The following is a 16,963-nucleotide window of genomic DNA, read 5'->3' on the forward strand; positions in this document are numbered from 1 at the left end:
ATGTTTTAACTTTGTTGTCTCTCTCAATTTCAGATGATTCATTATGTAAAAAAAAGGATAGAAATTAAGTTTACAACAAAACTGTTCCCTTTTTTTTGCTTTTATGTTTATCTGGTTTTACATAGAAGTTTCAATTCTACCGGTTAAACATGCAATGCGAATGGCTCCTAATATCTTTCCTCTTGATATAACGTAAGAATAAAATTAATTTTTTGTATTATTTGATATGCTTATTTTGCTTACATAATTTTTTTATTTTTTATTTTTGGTATTGCAGCGTGTCGGATATGCATTCCAGCAAATTTACTGGAGTGGGTTGGGCACTTGGGTTGACCGAGTTCTTGGGAGCGAGGTCATGCTAAAATTATTTTCTAAAGAGATGAAAGATTGAAACACCATCTCATGGCTTCAAAGGAGCTTCATCCATCTTTAATATTTGCCCAGAGTGAATATAAGGTGTAAGATGAGAGTTCTGATGAAGATTATCACAATCTTCATTGATGTTTTGTGAATACTTTCATTAATGGTTCTTATCTTGTAGTTTGTTAAGCAGATTATGGGAGTACTTTTGGTTGCTGTTCTTAGACTACAAGAAGCTCAATTCCCTTTAGTTCAATACATTACACGAGAGCTTTTAACATGCTTAATAATGGAACATGTAATGAGACTCGCAAGCCCCGAGTGAGTATTCAAGAATCATACTCTTTCTATTTCTAGTTCTCCACACTTTCAACTTTTGATTTATACACTTTTCAATAGGCGTATTAATGAGTTGATTGAGGGTATTTGTCTTGCTACCAATAAGGGGGAGAAAGAAACAGTTGATGATCAGTCCAATGTCACTATTCAACCCTAGAATCAACCTTCTGTTACAAACAATGAAAAAGGTCCAAAGTCAAACAGTGGGTCTTCTTCTAGTCAAAAGTTAGAGAAAACACCATCTACCCCTAACATCCAAAAGGAATCTTCTGTAACTGTAAACCCGTCTTCCACCATGGTTAGTGGGCCCATCCAAGATGAGTCCATGCCTACACGGACTTCTGATTGGGCCCGTATTCTTGTAGCAGCAGCCCAAAGAAGGACAGAAGTTCTTCAACCAGAGAATCTTGAAAACATGTGGACTAAAGGAAGAAACTATATGAAGAAATCTCAAAGAATTCTACTTCTTTCGTCATAAAAGGTGGAATCAATGAAAATTTGAATCCTGATATAGGAAGTGATCAATAAAGAGACCAAAACTCAAACTCAAACACAAGCTTAGCTTCTATCCCCCATCAATTGCTTTTTTATTATTCAGGTAATTAATATCTCTACCTTTTTTATTTAATTCACTAATAATATCTATGCATATACATCTATATAAAAAACACCTTTTTTCTATATTTTGATGGTATACACCTGTTCGTTGTGATTCGGTTGTTGGTGAGCTGAAGTTATCAGAGCCAACTGATGTAATTCTCCTAGGTATTAATTTTTTATTTTTCAAGATTTATTTTATATACTTTTCTTAAAATGCAAATTTGTTAAATATTATGTTACATTTAAGAGATTACAAGAATTGAGATGCTTGCGCTTACTGGTAAGGATTTTAATCCTTCTAAATTATAAAACTTACTTTGTTTCGTATTTGCAAATATTAAATACTTATTTTATCATACCGTATTAAAAAATAAAAAAGATAGGTACATTTGTTCAGAAGAGAACAAATCCTTTAAGCCATTACAATCATAATGTTCATGCCCATATAAGCTGTGATTTGATAACATTGGTAATTTCTTCAGATGTAAATTCATTGTAACAGATATATTTGGAAGATCGAATGAACCAACATATTCTGAAACTGCCCTGCTTCCCCTGGTCTCGTCTTCTATACTTGACCTTATTTCTCTTCTTATCTGTCATTTTTGTTACTTTGTAAATTCTATTAATATATAAACAGGTTTCTTGGATTTTTTTTCAGGGATTCCTAAAATAGAGAAGCTGGAAATTGAAGGGAAAGGTTTCCATACAAACTTATATGCAGTTCGTGGTAATTATAGTGGAGGAAAAGAGGGTAAGAGTAAAATCCTGTGGCTTAGATCAATGGTTGGAAGTCCAAATCTTATTTCTATTCCCGATATCTTTTTTCTTTTATAAAATTTTACCACTTTATGAGAAACAAAGTGAAATGTGGGTCAATAATTTTTTTTTTTATTGTAGGCGAAACAGGAAGGATCATCAAACATATGATCAACCTATTTGGGCTAGGATTGTCGGTTGCTCCTTCTCCTGCTCCTCCTCTTCCCCCATCATTTTCTTCCATTATGCAAAGGGTATTTTAGGTTCTATGATTAGAGAGTACTATGTATTCACAACACATTAAGTGAAGCTCCAAAAGTTACAGCAACTAAGAGGAAAATGATAAATAATGATCTTTTCTATTACTAAGTTGTCAAGAATTATCGATATTATAAATGATAAAGATAACAAAGAAAACATATATTATTGATATGGTTTTAATTCATCTTTTTCCTAGTTTATGCAGTAAAGTTGTTTTTGAAATATTGAAGTTTGTTGTTGCAGCTAAGGAGCATGTGGTAGGATGGTATAGCACTAGCCCAAAGCTAAGGGAGAATGATCTTGATGTTCATGGTCTATTTAATGAGTAAGCATTAGGATTTTACACTCAAATTAAATATTTTTATTTTGTGATATTGATTGAGGAACCTTGTTACTGCAAATAACTGAAAGAGTTTCCTTGCTACTTTCCGAAATCGAATCCCTTCTTCATCATTGAGCGAAAGCCTCTTTCAAGAAACAACCCTTAAAAGACCATTCAATATCAAGGTCCCAGACCATAGTTATAGCCCATGATTTCCACTGCTACTCACACCTTCTCATCCTTCTGTTCTTTATCTTTTGTTATCCAGCCAATATACAAACCTCAGCTTCAAATACTGCTCTTGAATTTACGTGCTCATGCGGACACTAGATCTGATAGAGTACCCATCTCCTGCCAATCTTCAATCCAATCGCCTTTCCCTTCATGTAATTTATATGTCTCAATTCCACTATTCTCATGTATATATTTCTAGTTTTTACATATATTTATATTCAAATGAGACTTAGTATGTAATTTCATGTCTTCTTGGTCCGACATAGTAGCTAAAGCTCTAACACCTGCATTATAAGCCGTTTTTTTGTTCTTACTAATTTGAACTTATTATGCTCAGGTTAGTGATGACGGAACTTCTTGTTCGATTTATGTTGCTTCCGGCTGCCATATCTACATAATTCTGGTTTTCTCTTCCTCCAGTTTGCTTTCTTTATTTACTTACTTGAAGTTGGCATTTGGTTTATGCATATTAGGTCTGGTATTAGGCAACATATATAATCTCTGTCATGCAAGTTTAATTTTTTTTATAGGTCTCTTTGGCAGATTCTTTAGTGGATAAAGGAAAGGATAGCCTCCTTATACCTGAACAAACTCAGGTAAGCTTTGACAGGGTCTTGTTGTTATTCAAGTAGTCCCATCTTTAAATTGGTGTAACTTTGAATGTTTCATTAATGTGCATTGATGTATTATTGTATGAAATCTTAATGTTTGAAGATTGTGGACTCTGCTATAGTGAATCGCTACCCTCATCGGTCGGAAATTGAGATGATAGTATTGAATGAAACTGAGAGTATGTGGCAAAAAATAGACTGACAAAAAATACATTACATGACATGATATGCTGGTTGAGTAGCTTTACAGGTTCTCATGGGTGGTGTTAGATGGAATTGTGATCATATACTCTCTAGTTCATAGGATCAAGGATTGTCTATTAGCCTGAGGTATTATCTGCAACGAACATTCCATATTTGATTCTTCTAATAATTATATTAGCATATTAATTTTTTGACTTTTATTTGATCAGGTCACAAGAATTATCGGAGCAGGGGTTCATTAGTCTTACAGAATTATGAAAGGCAAGATGCAACTCTATTTAGTTGGAATTTGATGTTTATCATCTTTGTGTATATCTTTTTAGTTTGTATAGCATTACATTGCAGAAGGTGTCCCTTAATAGCAATGTAGTATTGGGTTATATAGTTAGGGAAAACCTCTTAATAACAATGTACAATTAGATCCCCTTAATATCAATGTATTACAATTTTTTGACATGATGTTATTGGATGAAATTGATTGTTTTGGTATATATTTGTTTACATATTTTTGTATTATGCGTAAATGAGTATCGTAAAGACGCATTGTAAATGCATATCGTAAATGGTCACTTAAGTTTATGACACGCAGATGTGTGTCATCTTCATTTATGACAGGGGTTTCCTTGATACGCATTGCGTGTCATAAACACGCGTGTCGTCTTACTTTATGACAGGGTCTTCCTTGATACGCATTGTGTGTCATAACTGTGCGTCGTAAATGCGTGTCATAAATGCGCGTCGTAAATAGACGACGCGCAAAAGCGTGTCGTCTCTCGTTATGACAGGGCCTTCCTTGACACGCATTTGCGTGTCGTCTGAGTGTTTTACGACACGCATTGCGCGTCGTAAAAGGCTGTTTTTCTAGTAGTGGGAGGAGATGAGGGTGATGGTTTTACACAAACAATCCTATGTGTGCATGCAACCCTAATTGGATCTATGTTTTCACTATTAGACATACAACTTTATGAACACAAAAAGAAACCTGACATGCTCCTACAATTTTCAAAATTCACATAGAAGAATAGAACACATACCTTTTTTGTTATGTAGTAATAACAACTTGTTTCTTGAATCTCCTTAGCTTTGAAAGCAAGTACCACAAGTGTAGTACCTCTAATGGCTCACAAACACACTTGAGTGAAATGATGAATATGAGAGAGAGGATGGAGGGGAACAAGCTCACAAAATCGGCTCTGCTAGGGTTTCTCCAAGGGGTGCCAATTTTGAGTGCCTTAGGGTGCTATTTATAGTTGAAGTCAACTAGGGTTTCAAGGTGGAAACCCTAATCCCTTAGCTTAGGGCCTAAGCAAACCCATGGGCTCCTTTCCTTAAGCCCTTGGACTAAAACTCCTAGATCCTTCTAGGATTTTCGGACAAGCCTTAATAAAGGTGATCCAATGGCCCAAAGTCTCAACTATCAAATAATTACAAAACAGCCCCTGCACTTTAATTAATTCCTTTAATCCCAAAATTAATTCCTAATTAATTTCTGATTAAATACCAATTAATAATATGATTCCAAATTAATATATTATTCATATAATATATTAACAAATCATATTTATACCCCAATTTATTATTCTTAACAATAAATCAGCCTCTCTCCTCAACAGTCATCCTGTCTAGTCACCAGTGTGAAGGCAACCCAAGGACCATGCTACAACCAGGTCAAGTACATACCAAATATAGTTATGGACTTAGACACTAATCCAACAGTATCCCACTTGGATAAGTCTAATAACTACAAATGCAAGTACGACTTCAGGATCCGATTAGCAATCGTAGCTTTCATAAGCCGCTGTCGAACTCTGATCTTATCAGTAACTTGTCCTTTAGATAAGGTATCGTATAGTCCTTCGTTCTTGATATCGTGTGGACAATTACATGGAACATAGTCATACTTATTGTCCAACAGTTTGTTTCTCGATCTTAGATTTGTCTGACATAGAACTTAATTGAACACATCAATTCAGTCCTGACCGGGCCCGGCACATAAGTCAAACCAAATCATCGAGGGGCCCAGATATCGCTTTTACCCTCTTATGATAAAAGGAACAGATAAACTTCGACTTATATGCATTTACCATTCACTCATCAAATCATGCACAACAAGTCAACAATGCGTTTTATAACATCAAGTTACCGATGTGTTTACACATTATCAATGCACAACCAACTTGCAAACAATAAACCATATATCTAGGTTTCAAGACCATATGATATTATCTTCTTGCGATCACTCGTGATAAATTCCATGAAGTGAGTCCAGCAAGCGTAGGTCTAATCCAATGCTCAAATCTTATTCATAAGCACTTATGAACGTTGCAACATACTTTTGATATGTCTAATACACTTTAGACATTCTACAAACCAATTCATGGCAGTCTTCATTTATACCTACTTCCAAAGTATAAGCGACTGTGGACTGTTCGAATAATCTTATTATTCAGGAAGTCAAAACATGCAATGTGTAACAATAGGTAAACAATTAACATAAGATAGTAACTTTACTCATAAATAATACTCATTTATTTAATCATCAAATGTCAGTTACAATTTAACTATTACACGTTTCGAAACTATCTAATCTAAAATAATATCGTCCTTCAGCCCAATGCTCCTAGCGTGCTGCAAGTGCTTAACCCTACTCAGTCCCTTCGGAAGGGGATTTGTTGGGTTATCCTCTGACAATACCCTCTTCACTACGAGGAGTCCCTCTTCCACCCGATGTCGAATAAAATGATATTTCCTGTCGATATGTCGGGATCTGCCATGATCCCTCGGTTCCTTGGTCAAGACAACCGCTCCTTCATTATCGCAGAATATCTCCATAGGCTCCTTTATGGCTGGCACAACTCCAAGGTCTCCGATGAAGTTCTTCAACCATATTGCCTCCTTTAACGCTTCGCTCGCCGCTATGTACTCTGATTCGCACGTTGAATCAGCTATGGTCTCCTGCTTGGAACTTTTCCAAGTCACTGCTCCTCCATTTAGGGTAAAGACCCAGCCTGACTGAGAACGGTAGTTGTCTCGGTCGGTCTGAATACTGGCGTCACTATACCCTCGCACCCTTAATTCATCACTCCCACCGAGTACTAAAAACCATTCCTTGGTCCTCCGAAGGTACTTAAGAATATTCTTGACTGCGGCCCAATGTGCTCTGCTAGGGTTCCCTTGATATCTGCTGACCATTCTCAAAGCGAAGGCCACATCAGGGCGAGTACAAGTCATAACATACATGATTGAGCCAACTGCGGAAGCATAAGGTACTCGACTCATCTCTGCTATCTCGACTTCGGTACTCGGACTTTGAGTCTTACTCAACTTGGCATTACTTTGGATCGGTAACTCCCCTTTCTTGGAATTCTCCATACTAAAAAGTTTTAGTACCTTTTCCAAGTAAGTATTCTGACTAAGTCCTATTAGTCTTTTACTCCTATTTCTCACTATCCTTATTCCCAAAATATAGGCAGCCTCTCCGAGGTCCTTCATAGCAAAACACTTCCCAAGCCAGGACTTGACTTCCTGTAGGGTCAGGATGTCGTTTCCTATGAGCAGTATGTCATCGACATATAATACGAGGAAGCTAACTATACTCCCACTGGCTTTGGCATATACACATGATTCATCCTCGCTTCGCAGGAAGCCAAACTCTTTGACTTTCTCGTCGAAACAAAGATTCCATCTGCGAGATGCTTGTTTCAATCCATAAATGGATTTCTCAAGCTTACACACTTTATTAGGATGCTTTGCATCGACAAAACCCTCTGGCTGACTCATGTAAACATCCTCAGCCAACTTCCCATTAAGGAAATCGGTTTTGACGTCCATCTGCCATATTTCATAATCATGAAAAGCAGCAATGGCTAGCATCACCCTAATAGACTTTATCTTCGCAACTGGTGAGAAGGTCTCATCATAGTCAACTCCGGGAGTTTGAGTAAAGCCCTTCGCAACCAATCGCGCCTTATAAGTGTGCACTTTCCCATCCATGTCGGTCTTGTTCTTGAAGATCCACTTGCACCCGACCGTCTTATGACCTGGCACATTGTCAACCAAATTCCAAAATTAGTTGTCATACATGGACTGAATCTCGCTGTCCATAGCCTCTTTCCATTTTGCAGACTCCGGGCCTGCCATGGCTTCCTTGTAGCTGTTAGGTTCGTCCAAATTTATCAGCGTACTGTCACTAATAAACGTATCACCTTCACTTGCTATATGAAAACCATACAACACAGATGGAACACTAACTCTACTGGAACGTCTAAGAGGTGAACCGGAGTTTCCTCCTCAGGTTGAGCGCCAGCGTTAGAGGTTCCTTCATCGTTCGATTCTTAAATCTCTTCAAGATCGATTTGCCTCCAACTGTCCCCTTGGCTTATGAGTTCTCGCTCTCGGAAAACCCCTCTCCTCGCAACGAAGACAACATTGTCACTTGGTCTATAGAAGAGATATCCAAAAGACTTCTGCGGGTAGCCGATGAAAATACACCGCTCACTACGAGGTTCGAGTTTGTCGTGAGTCTCTCGTCTTACGAAAGCCTCGCAACCCCAAACCTTGATATGTGCCAACGAGGGAGCTTTCCATGTCCACATCTCGTGAGGTGTTTTGACAACCTTCTTTGTAGGGACTAAGTTAAGGATATGGGCAACAGTCTCTAAGGCATACCCCCAGAATGAAATAGGTAGCGAAGCACGACTCATAATGGAACGAACCATGTCTAGCAAGGTTCGATTACGCCTCTCAGCCACACCATTCAACTGTGGTGTCCTAGGTGGCGTCAATTGCGAAACGATTCTGCATTCCTTGAGGTAGTCATGGAATTCAAGACTTAGGTACTCTCCACATCGATCGGATCGAAGCATCTTGATTTTCCTTCCCAACTGATTCTCCACTTCTTTCTTAAACTCTTTGAACTTTTCAAAGGTTTCTGACTTGTGCTTGATTAAGTAGATATACCCATATCTGCTATAATCATCGGTGAAAGTCACATAGAAGCGGCTCGCATCCCTTGTGGTGGATCTAAAGGGCCCACACACATCGGTGTGTATGAGATCCAATAAACCCTCACCCCTTTCACAAGTACCAGTGAAGGGTGACTTGGTCATCTTTCCAAGTAAACAAGACTCGCACACGTCATTGTCCCTAAGGTCGAATGACTCCAAGACTCCATCCTTTTGGAGTTGGGCTATGCACTTCTTGTTGACATGTCCACGACGACAATGCCACAAGCATGCTTTGTCCAAACTATTGGAAGATTCGATATGCAATACATCATTTCCTAAGTTGTCTACAACCATCACAGTTTCATATATTCCATTACAAGGCAATGCTTCAAAATAGAAAACACCATTATGATAAGCATTAATAGAACCCTTTTCATTATCAAATGAATATCTAAATCCTTGTCTATACAAACCATGAAAAGAAATGATGTTTCTTGCCATTTCTGGAGAATAGCAACAATTATTCAAATCTAGTACTAATCCATTACTAAGCACTAAAGAGTAAACTCCAATCTTGGTGACAGGCGACGATCTTCTATTTCCCATGATCAAGTTTATCTTCCCATGCTCAACATCCCTATTTCTTCTTAGGCCCTGCAAATCAGAACAAATGTAAAAACCACATCCTGTATCAAGTACCCAAGAAATAGCATGTGATGAATCATTAGATTGAATAGTGTAAATACCTGCGAAGGACGGCTTGATCTTCCCATCCTTGATATCTTGTAGATACTTCGGGCAGCTTCGTTTCCAATGCCCCTATGTCGTGGCAGTGATAACACTCTGCATCCTTTGGGCTTGAGGTGGGTGCAGCGGGACCAACCTTGGTTCCACTAGAAGAGGTGTCATCACGGGACTTTCCCTTATGGTGGCTCTTTGAAGGAGCCTTCCTCTTCTTACCCTTCCCTTGCCCAATAGCCAAAATTGGGGCAGCAGTAGGAGTAGGAGTTTGTGCAATGGATTTGTCTTTGAGGTTGCTCTCAGCAGTCCTCAACAGCCCTTGAAGTTTACTCAATGTGACCTCCTCTTTGTTCATGTGGTAGGTCATGCGAAACTGATTGAAGCAGGGTGGCAGTGAATGAAGAATGATGTCAATCGCCAGCTCTTCATCGAAGTTAACATTTAACTCCAGCAGGCGGTCGACATACCTCTGCATTTTCTGTAGATGAGCAGTGACAGACTCTCCGTCCCTCATCTTGGTCGTGAGCATAGAAGTGATGATCTCGTACCTTTCCTGCCTCGCACTCTGGTGGTACCTTTCAAGTAAATCCTGATGCATTTCGTAGGGATAGTAGTCCTCGTAGGACTTTTAGAGTTCAACAGTCATGGTCGCTAGCATTATGCAATGGACTTTCGTGGCATCACGCTCATGGGCCTCAAAGGCAGCGATCTCCTCGGGAGTAGCAGTGTTGACATTCACCTCCTTGTCGAGGACATACTCCTTGTCCTCATAGCGGGTAACCATTCGGATGTTTCGGATCCAATCATTAAAATTGGTCCCATCGAAGATCACCCTCCCACACAGATTCATAAGTGAGAAGGAGCCGGAGCTGTTTGATCCTGAAGCGTTGTTGTTGTTTGAGTTCGACATCTGAAAAGGAAAAGAGACAAAGTTTTATTAGAAAAGAATTCCCAATTAAACACCCAAATGAGAAATTAGGGCTAGGATCCAATAACATTATTTGCAATTTAGAAGAGGGATACCGTAATCTAAACAACAAATAATTTGAAGGTAAGTGAATCACGATTCACTAATTTCCACCATGAAAAACGAAAAGGATTAAGTTTTAAATGTATTGAAAACTCCTAGATTTTTTTTTAGATTCATTGAACTTTTTAATGGCATGTTTAAATCTCGATATGCCCCTCAAGTTTGTGACTGGGATACCGAGGATCACAAACAGGGTGTGAATAACCATGCAAATGTACATGGTGCCCTCAATGTTACATTCACCTAATCAATGTGCCGGTTAGCCACACACGCTCCATTGATCTATGACAAACATTGAGTCACCCTTTTCCACCTTTTCTAAGACCCAAATTAGTGTGTCGGTTAACCACACACACTCCACTAACGTCTCGGCAAGGGTACAAAGTGTAATTCCATGGAATAGCATCAAATTCACATTTTCCCTAAAGTAACTAAGATTGGAAATTTTATGAAAACATTTAGTTACTTTATTAATCATTATACTTTTAATGAGGAATTAGTTTTGCCATATCCTACCCCGTTCGGCTAACGACCCTCCACCAATCAAGGAAGCGGTGGGTGAGAGTGGACAGCCATTAAACGTCCATTTTATAGGCCATAACCTTATACCCTCCTTATAGATCGGCTTCGTGAATGAGGCCTACTAACGGTAAGACAAACTTAATTTTATACATATATATAATTATTAATCTTATAATATTATAATAGTATAAGGGTGTATTTTAAACATTTCAAAATACTAGGGTTTTAATCAAATTTAAAATTTCCAAAAATTAAAACCTTTTAATTTTAAATTTTAAATATTAAAAATTTTATTTAATAATTATCCCAAAATTAAACAATTAATTTGAATTATTAAATCTTGGAGGATTATCTATTAAATTAAACAATTAATTTAACCTAATCCCTTAATCCCCTAAAATTCGAAAATTTGGGATGGGATAATTCAAAAAAATCTTTAATTACCTTTTAAACAATTAAAGGGATAATTACAAGATATGGCAATATCCTAATCCCTAAATTTAGGAATCTTATCTTGGGGAGGAGGCAATTTCGAAAACCCTAGGGTTAGACAACCCTAAATTCGAAATCTTGGGGCTTAGGAAAGGGTTGGGTAACCCTAGCAAAATTTCGAAAACTAGTGTTTAGGAACCCTAATTTCGAAAATCAATCCCTTTAGGGTTTATTAGCTATAAACCCTAATTTGTCAAATTCATACTCTTGTATTAAATCTAATTGAAAACAAAACCAAAAGCTCTGATACCACTGATGGTTTTACACAAACAATCCTATGTGTGCATGCAACCCTAATTGGATCTATTTTTTCACTATTAGACATACAACTTTATGAACACAAAAAGAAACCTGGCATGCTCCTACAATTTTCGAAATTCACATAGAAGAATAGAACATATACCTTTTGTTGTTATGTAGTAATAACAACTTGTTTCTTGAATCTCCTTAGCTTTGAAAGCAAGTACCACAAGTGTAGTACCTCTAATGGCTCACAAACACACTTGAGTGAAAGGATGAATATGAGAGAGAGAGGATGGAGGGTAACAAGCTCACAAAATCGGCTCTGCTAGGGTTTCTCCAAGGGGTGCCTATTTTTAGTGCCTTAGGGTGCTATTTATAGTTGAAGTCAACTAGGGTTTCAAAGTGGAAACCCTAATCCCTTATCTTATAAAAACTAAGCAAACCCATGGAATCCTTTCCTTAATCCCTTGGATGAAAACTCCTAGATCCTTCTAGGATTTTCGGACAAGCCTTAATAAAGGTGATCCAATGGCCCAAAGTCTCAACTATCAAATAATTACAAAACAACCCCTGCACTTTAATTAATTCCTTTAATCCCAAAATTAATTCCTAATTAATTTCTGATTAAATACCAATTAATAATATGATTCCAAATTAATATATTATTCATATAATATATTAACAAATCATATTTATACCACAATTTATTATTCTTAACAATAAATTAGCCTCTCTCCTCAACAGTCATCCTGTCTAGTCACCAGTATGAAGGCAACCCAAAAGGACCATGCTACAACCGGGTCAAGTACATACCAAATATAGTTATGGAATTAGACACTAATCCAACAGAGGGAGCACTAACCGGAGTTGTTTTCAGACGCAGCAGACTTTGAGGACGAAGTCTAAGACAAGTGGGGGAGAATTGTAACGCCTGGACTCTGGTACGCATTTATTTACAAATTATTATTGTTTGAAAGGCTACTGAAGCCCCAGACTCGCCGAGTAGAAGTTAGCCTTGGACGCGGGATTCAGCCACCTACTCGACGAGTCAAGAGCTCTTGACTCGGCGAGTAGGCCTGGTAGAGTAAAACCCTAATTTCGGGGTTTTGCACCCTATTTAAGCATCTTAATCCCCACCCCTTGGCCTCATTTACAGCCTCCTTGTCCCAAACCCTAATCCACGAAAACCTAGAGCATCCTGTGAGTGTGTGAGCCATTTGTAAGCAATCTTTTATGTTCTTGAAGCTTGAAGAAGAAGAAGGAGTTAGAAGACTCAAGAGGAAGAGAGTAGATCCAGAAACTACACTTCTTTGGTTACATTTTCTGGTAATCAAGTCTCTAACATGATTATTCTTTCCTTAGATCTATTTACTTCCATTTTATGAGGGTTTTGGTTCAAGAACCTTGGTCTTTGGGTTTTGGACGTCCCAAGTGGCTTATATTTCAGATCTAGGATCTAGGAGGGATTCCATGGTATAAAGGTGCAAATTTTATGACCATGGAAGCCCCATGCAAGCTTTTAAGCATTTATATGGCCTTTTTAGCCCTAAAAGGCCATGCATGGAACGAAAGCTAGGAAATTTACATGTCCAACTGATATTTAGAGCCTATATCTAGTATAGTGTGCCTTGGTTTAGGGTATTATGGCTTGTGGACCAAGATCTATGTTCTAGAGAGTTAGGGTTTGAGCTAAACCCATTAAGAAGGACTAAGGACGGGTAAAGTTGGAAACTTTACCCTTAAAAGTGTATTCCCAGTGTGTAGATGAAGTTTGGAGTTTGGATTTGAAGGGTAGGAGCTTAATCCATTGAGATGGATCAATAAGACAGGGGAACTCGGCGAGTCCAAACAGGGACTCGACGAGTTGATTTGGGTTGTCCCGTTTTAGCTTAAGGAAGAACTCGACGAGTCGGTGAAGGGACTCGGCGAGTTAAATCGGTAGATCGCGACTGAGAGTAGCCTGGAAACTCGACGAGTCAGGGGGAGACTCGACGAGTTAGATCGCAATTTCAGGATCTAGGACTCGACGAGTTGATGGAGCAACTCGACGAGTTGGGTCAACCAGAAGGTTGACTTTGACCCAAACGTTGACTTTGACCAGGAGGTAAAATGATCATTTTACCCTAAGAAGGATTATCAGATTTTGATTAAGTGTTATTATGAAATTGATAGATGGGGAGTCGCCGGAGCAGCAGTCAGAGATTCCTCACTCGAGTTTTCAGCAGTCAGCCTTGCGAGGTGAGTTTCCTTCAGTAGGAATGGGTCTACGGCACCAAGGTCGTCCCGTATATGTGATATGATAGTAGACGAGTGTGGGCGGGGCCCAAATCTCATACCAGCCAAGTGTGGGCGAGGCCCGAATCTCGTAGTATTATTTGAATATAGTTATGTGACTGTTTGATAAGAGTAGATATACTTGTTGTCTGTGTGATACTTGTATGCATGTTAGACAGCAGAGTGTGGGCGGGGCCCGAATCTCCTAGACAACAGAGTGTGGGTGGGGCCTGAATCTCCATGAGAGTGGGCGGGGCCCGTATCTCTTAGTTGCATGTTATATGTATGGTATCTGGTAGCTTGGGGAGACTCACTAAGCTTCTTGCTTACAGTTTTCAGTTTTGGTTTCAGGTACTTCCGGTAGCAATGGGAAGGGCTCGGGATGATTGCAGCGCACACACTATTTGTTCAGTCTGGGATGTTTATAATATGATATTTTGATATACATTGATATGATGTTTGAGATATTATGACATGTGTTTTGGATAACTATGGTTTTATTAATAATTAAAAACGAAATTTTTGGTCTGTATTTTTGGGATGTTTCAGATGAGGACCATAGTCAATGACATGAGTATGAGAAAATCCTTTTACTAAAAGTTTTGCTTTAAATATGTATGGTTATCCATGTAATTTATTCTTTCCAAAAGAATCATTTACTCCTTCTAGCCTTTTTATAGGGAGAAATTTTAATCAAGCCGATACTTGATTCTCATACATGGATTACATCTCATGTTCATGACTCTAAGTCATTTATCATATTCGAGATCTGACATAACATTTTGGTATTTGATGGATTTTCCAGAAACCATCAGTAAAATCTCATCAATAAGAGATCCCACATTTCTCAAGTCATTGATGAATTCTACCATTAATGCGAATACTTTGTGTTTGTGAATAGCTATTATTCTATTTTAACAACCCTTTATTAAAACTAGTGCCAACTATTAGTACATAAGGATATGGTTCTTGAGCTGTTTCAAGTTCCATGTTCCTCTCACTCGCTTTGTCATTAGAAGCTTGCTTTCTACTAACTTAGCTTTCATAAGAATAAAAGAACCTATTCTTGGTGGGTTTTTATATAACAATCTAAGCCATATTTAGAATATTACACAAATATGTATTTAATAGATTTTGGGTTTAGAAGCTTTAGTCCAATATCAGCTTCAAATCCACAAAACATCAAGTAAGATGAAGATGGAGCCTTTCCATACTAAATCTTATAAAGTGTTTAATCTACTTATTAGCTGGTATTTGTATTCAAGATACAATTTAATAGTGATTGAATTATTATCCCAAAAACATTAAAGGAGGATATTTTTACCGATTAGAAAGTAAATCATACCAAGTAAGATTTAATTCATCATTTATTATCATTAAGGCCTTAGATGGTTCTTACCAGTTTGTATCTCAACTTTTTGAAACCTTTAACAAAGATTTCACAATTATGCTTTACCACGTAAAATATAATTAAAACTACTATAGTTGTTAACAAAGTTGATTTGGTATGTTGTGATTAATCTCAGACATTCATTAGAAAGAAAGTCATACACCAAAGTGTATAGTTTCTTAATTATTTTATTTACACCTTAGTGAAAATATCATTATGAATCCTTTACATATAAATAAGGTTCACATATGTCAAGTAAACTACATTATTTGCCTTCAAAGATCCCTTTCTTGAAGTTGGAATATGTGAATGTCATTTATATAATAAAGATATAAATGTCCAAGATAAGTTTGATTTAAAACAAGTTTAAGTCAAAAGTGCTTGTATATAGAACTTGATTTTATTTATAAAATGTTGATATTTACTTCATAATTCTATTAAGAGATCTAGTCTCATAAATAGAAGTTAATCATTTCAGAATATGAATATTATCGTTATGACAAACGATTAAGTAAATGATCAAACATTTGAATAAAATAACTGAGACATAAATTTAGGCATGCTAAATTAAAATATACATTGTTCCAAAACAAATATTGTTTTACATTACAAGTAATTTATGTTCTAAGCATAAATAATAAACTAAACTCCGAGAGTGTAGTTCCAACTTGATTGTGCTCATCTTGTTTACTCTTCAATAAATATTTGCAAGCCATTTACAAATATTAGATTAACATTTAAGTACCAAGTACCTAAGTGTTATATGAAAAGTATGAGTTCTATCTAGTAGATACTAGAAGTACTAGTCTCTTCCAGTCTTTCATTCCAAATAAGAGGAGTAAATCCTCTTCCAATGTCCAGTTTCTTCACAAAAGAAACAGGATCCATCTATGTGGGCTTTAGTAGATTTCTTGGGCTTAAGGGTGTCCAGTCCATAAAACATGGGCATCTTAGATCACACAAGGTGATTCTTTTAGCCTTGCATTATTCCAATGTTTAAACTAACTTTAAATAAAATATCATTGTATTTATTGGAATATTGTTTGACCTGTTATATCATCAGATATATGTTTAAATTATCCAAGACTTCCTAGAAGTCATGAATAACTATTCCTAGCTTGATGTTAGAAACATCTTAAGCATCACAATGATGCCTTTACTAGGTATCATGCTCAGGTTTAATTGCTCAAGGCAAATAGTTTAGGACTAAGACCCTTAAGTGTATACAATTTCATATCTCTCACGAGATTGTCTCTTAAGACATGAACCCATTCATTGAAGTTGTATCTATTGAATGTTACTGTTTCATTTAGTCATTAAAGAAAATGACAATTCATGATAATGAGAATGGATAAATTAACTACAAAATTTTAACAAAATTCATTTAGTATTTTGAATATTTAATCTTTAATAATTAATACCCTTTTAGTTTCCAAAAACATTAATTATCAAAGCCTAGGATCCAAGTTGCAAAACAAATAAATGGTTAGGTATCCTTTATCCCATCCATTTGAATTCAACTCGGTAGATATCGATTATCAATTATATCTTGCTATATAATTCCTAGATTTATGGGATCGCTAATAAAAAATTTAATTAGACATGTTTGATCCCATTTATGCCTCGGAACTCTCT

The 16,963-nt window shown here is 37.0% G+C and overlaps 1 long non-coding RNA gene across 1 annotated transcript; it reads left to right on the top strand.

Moving 5' to 3' along the window:
* The first annotated feature begins 283 nt into the window (after positions 1–283).
* On the top strand, positions 284–4,179 carry LOC145156262 (uncharacterized). The gene is made up of 13 exons (XR_013736577.1): positions 284–456; positions 542–681; positions 760–1,297; positions 1,434–1,464; positions 1,802–1,857; positions 1,961–2,053; positions 2,200–2,312; positions 2,563–2,644; positions 2,910–3,027; positions 3,213–3,278; positions 3,406–3,471; positions 3,590–3,816; positions 3,900–4,179. It is a non-coding gene; the product is annotated as an uncharacterized LOC145156262 (long non-coding RNA).
* Positions 4,180–16,963: the final 12,784 nt, after the last annotated feature.

This window comes from Lactuca virosa, chromosome 2 (genome assembly GCF_052849685.1).
Source record: "Lactuca virosa cultivar CGN04683 chromosome 2, Lactuca_virosa_CGN04683_v6, whole genome shotgun sequence".
Taxonomy (NCBI): domain Eukaryota; kingdom Viridiplantae; phylum Streptophyta; class Magnoliopsida; order Asterales; family Asteraceae; genus Lactuca; species Lactuca virosa.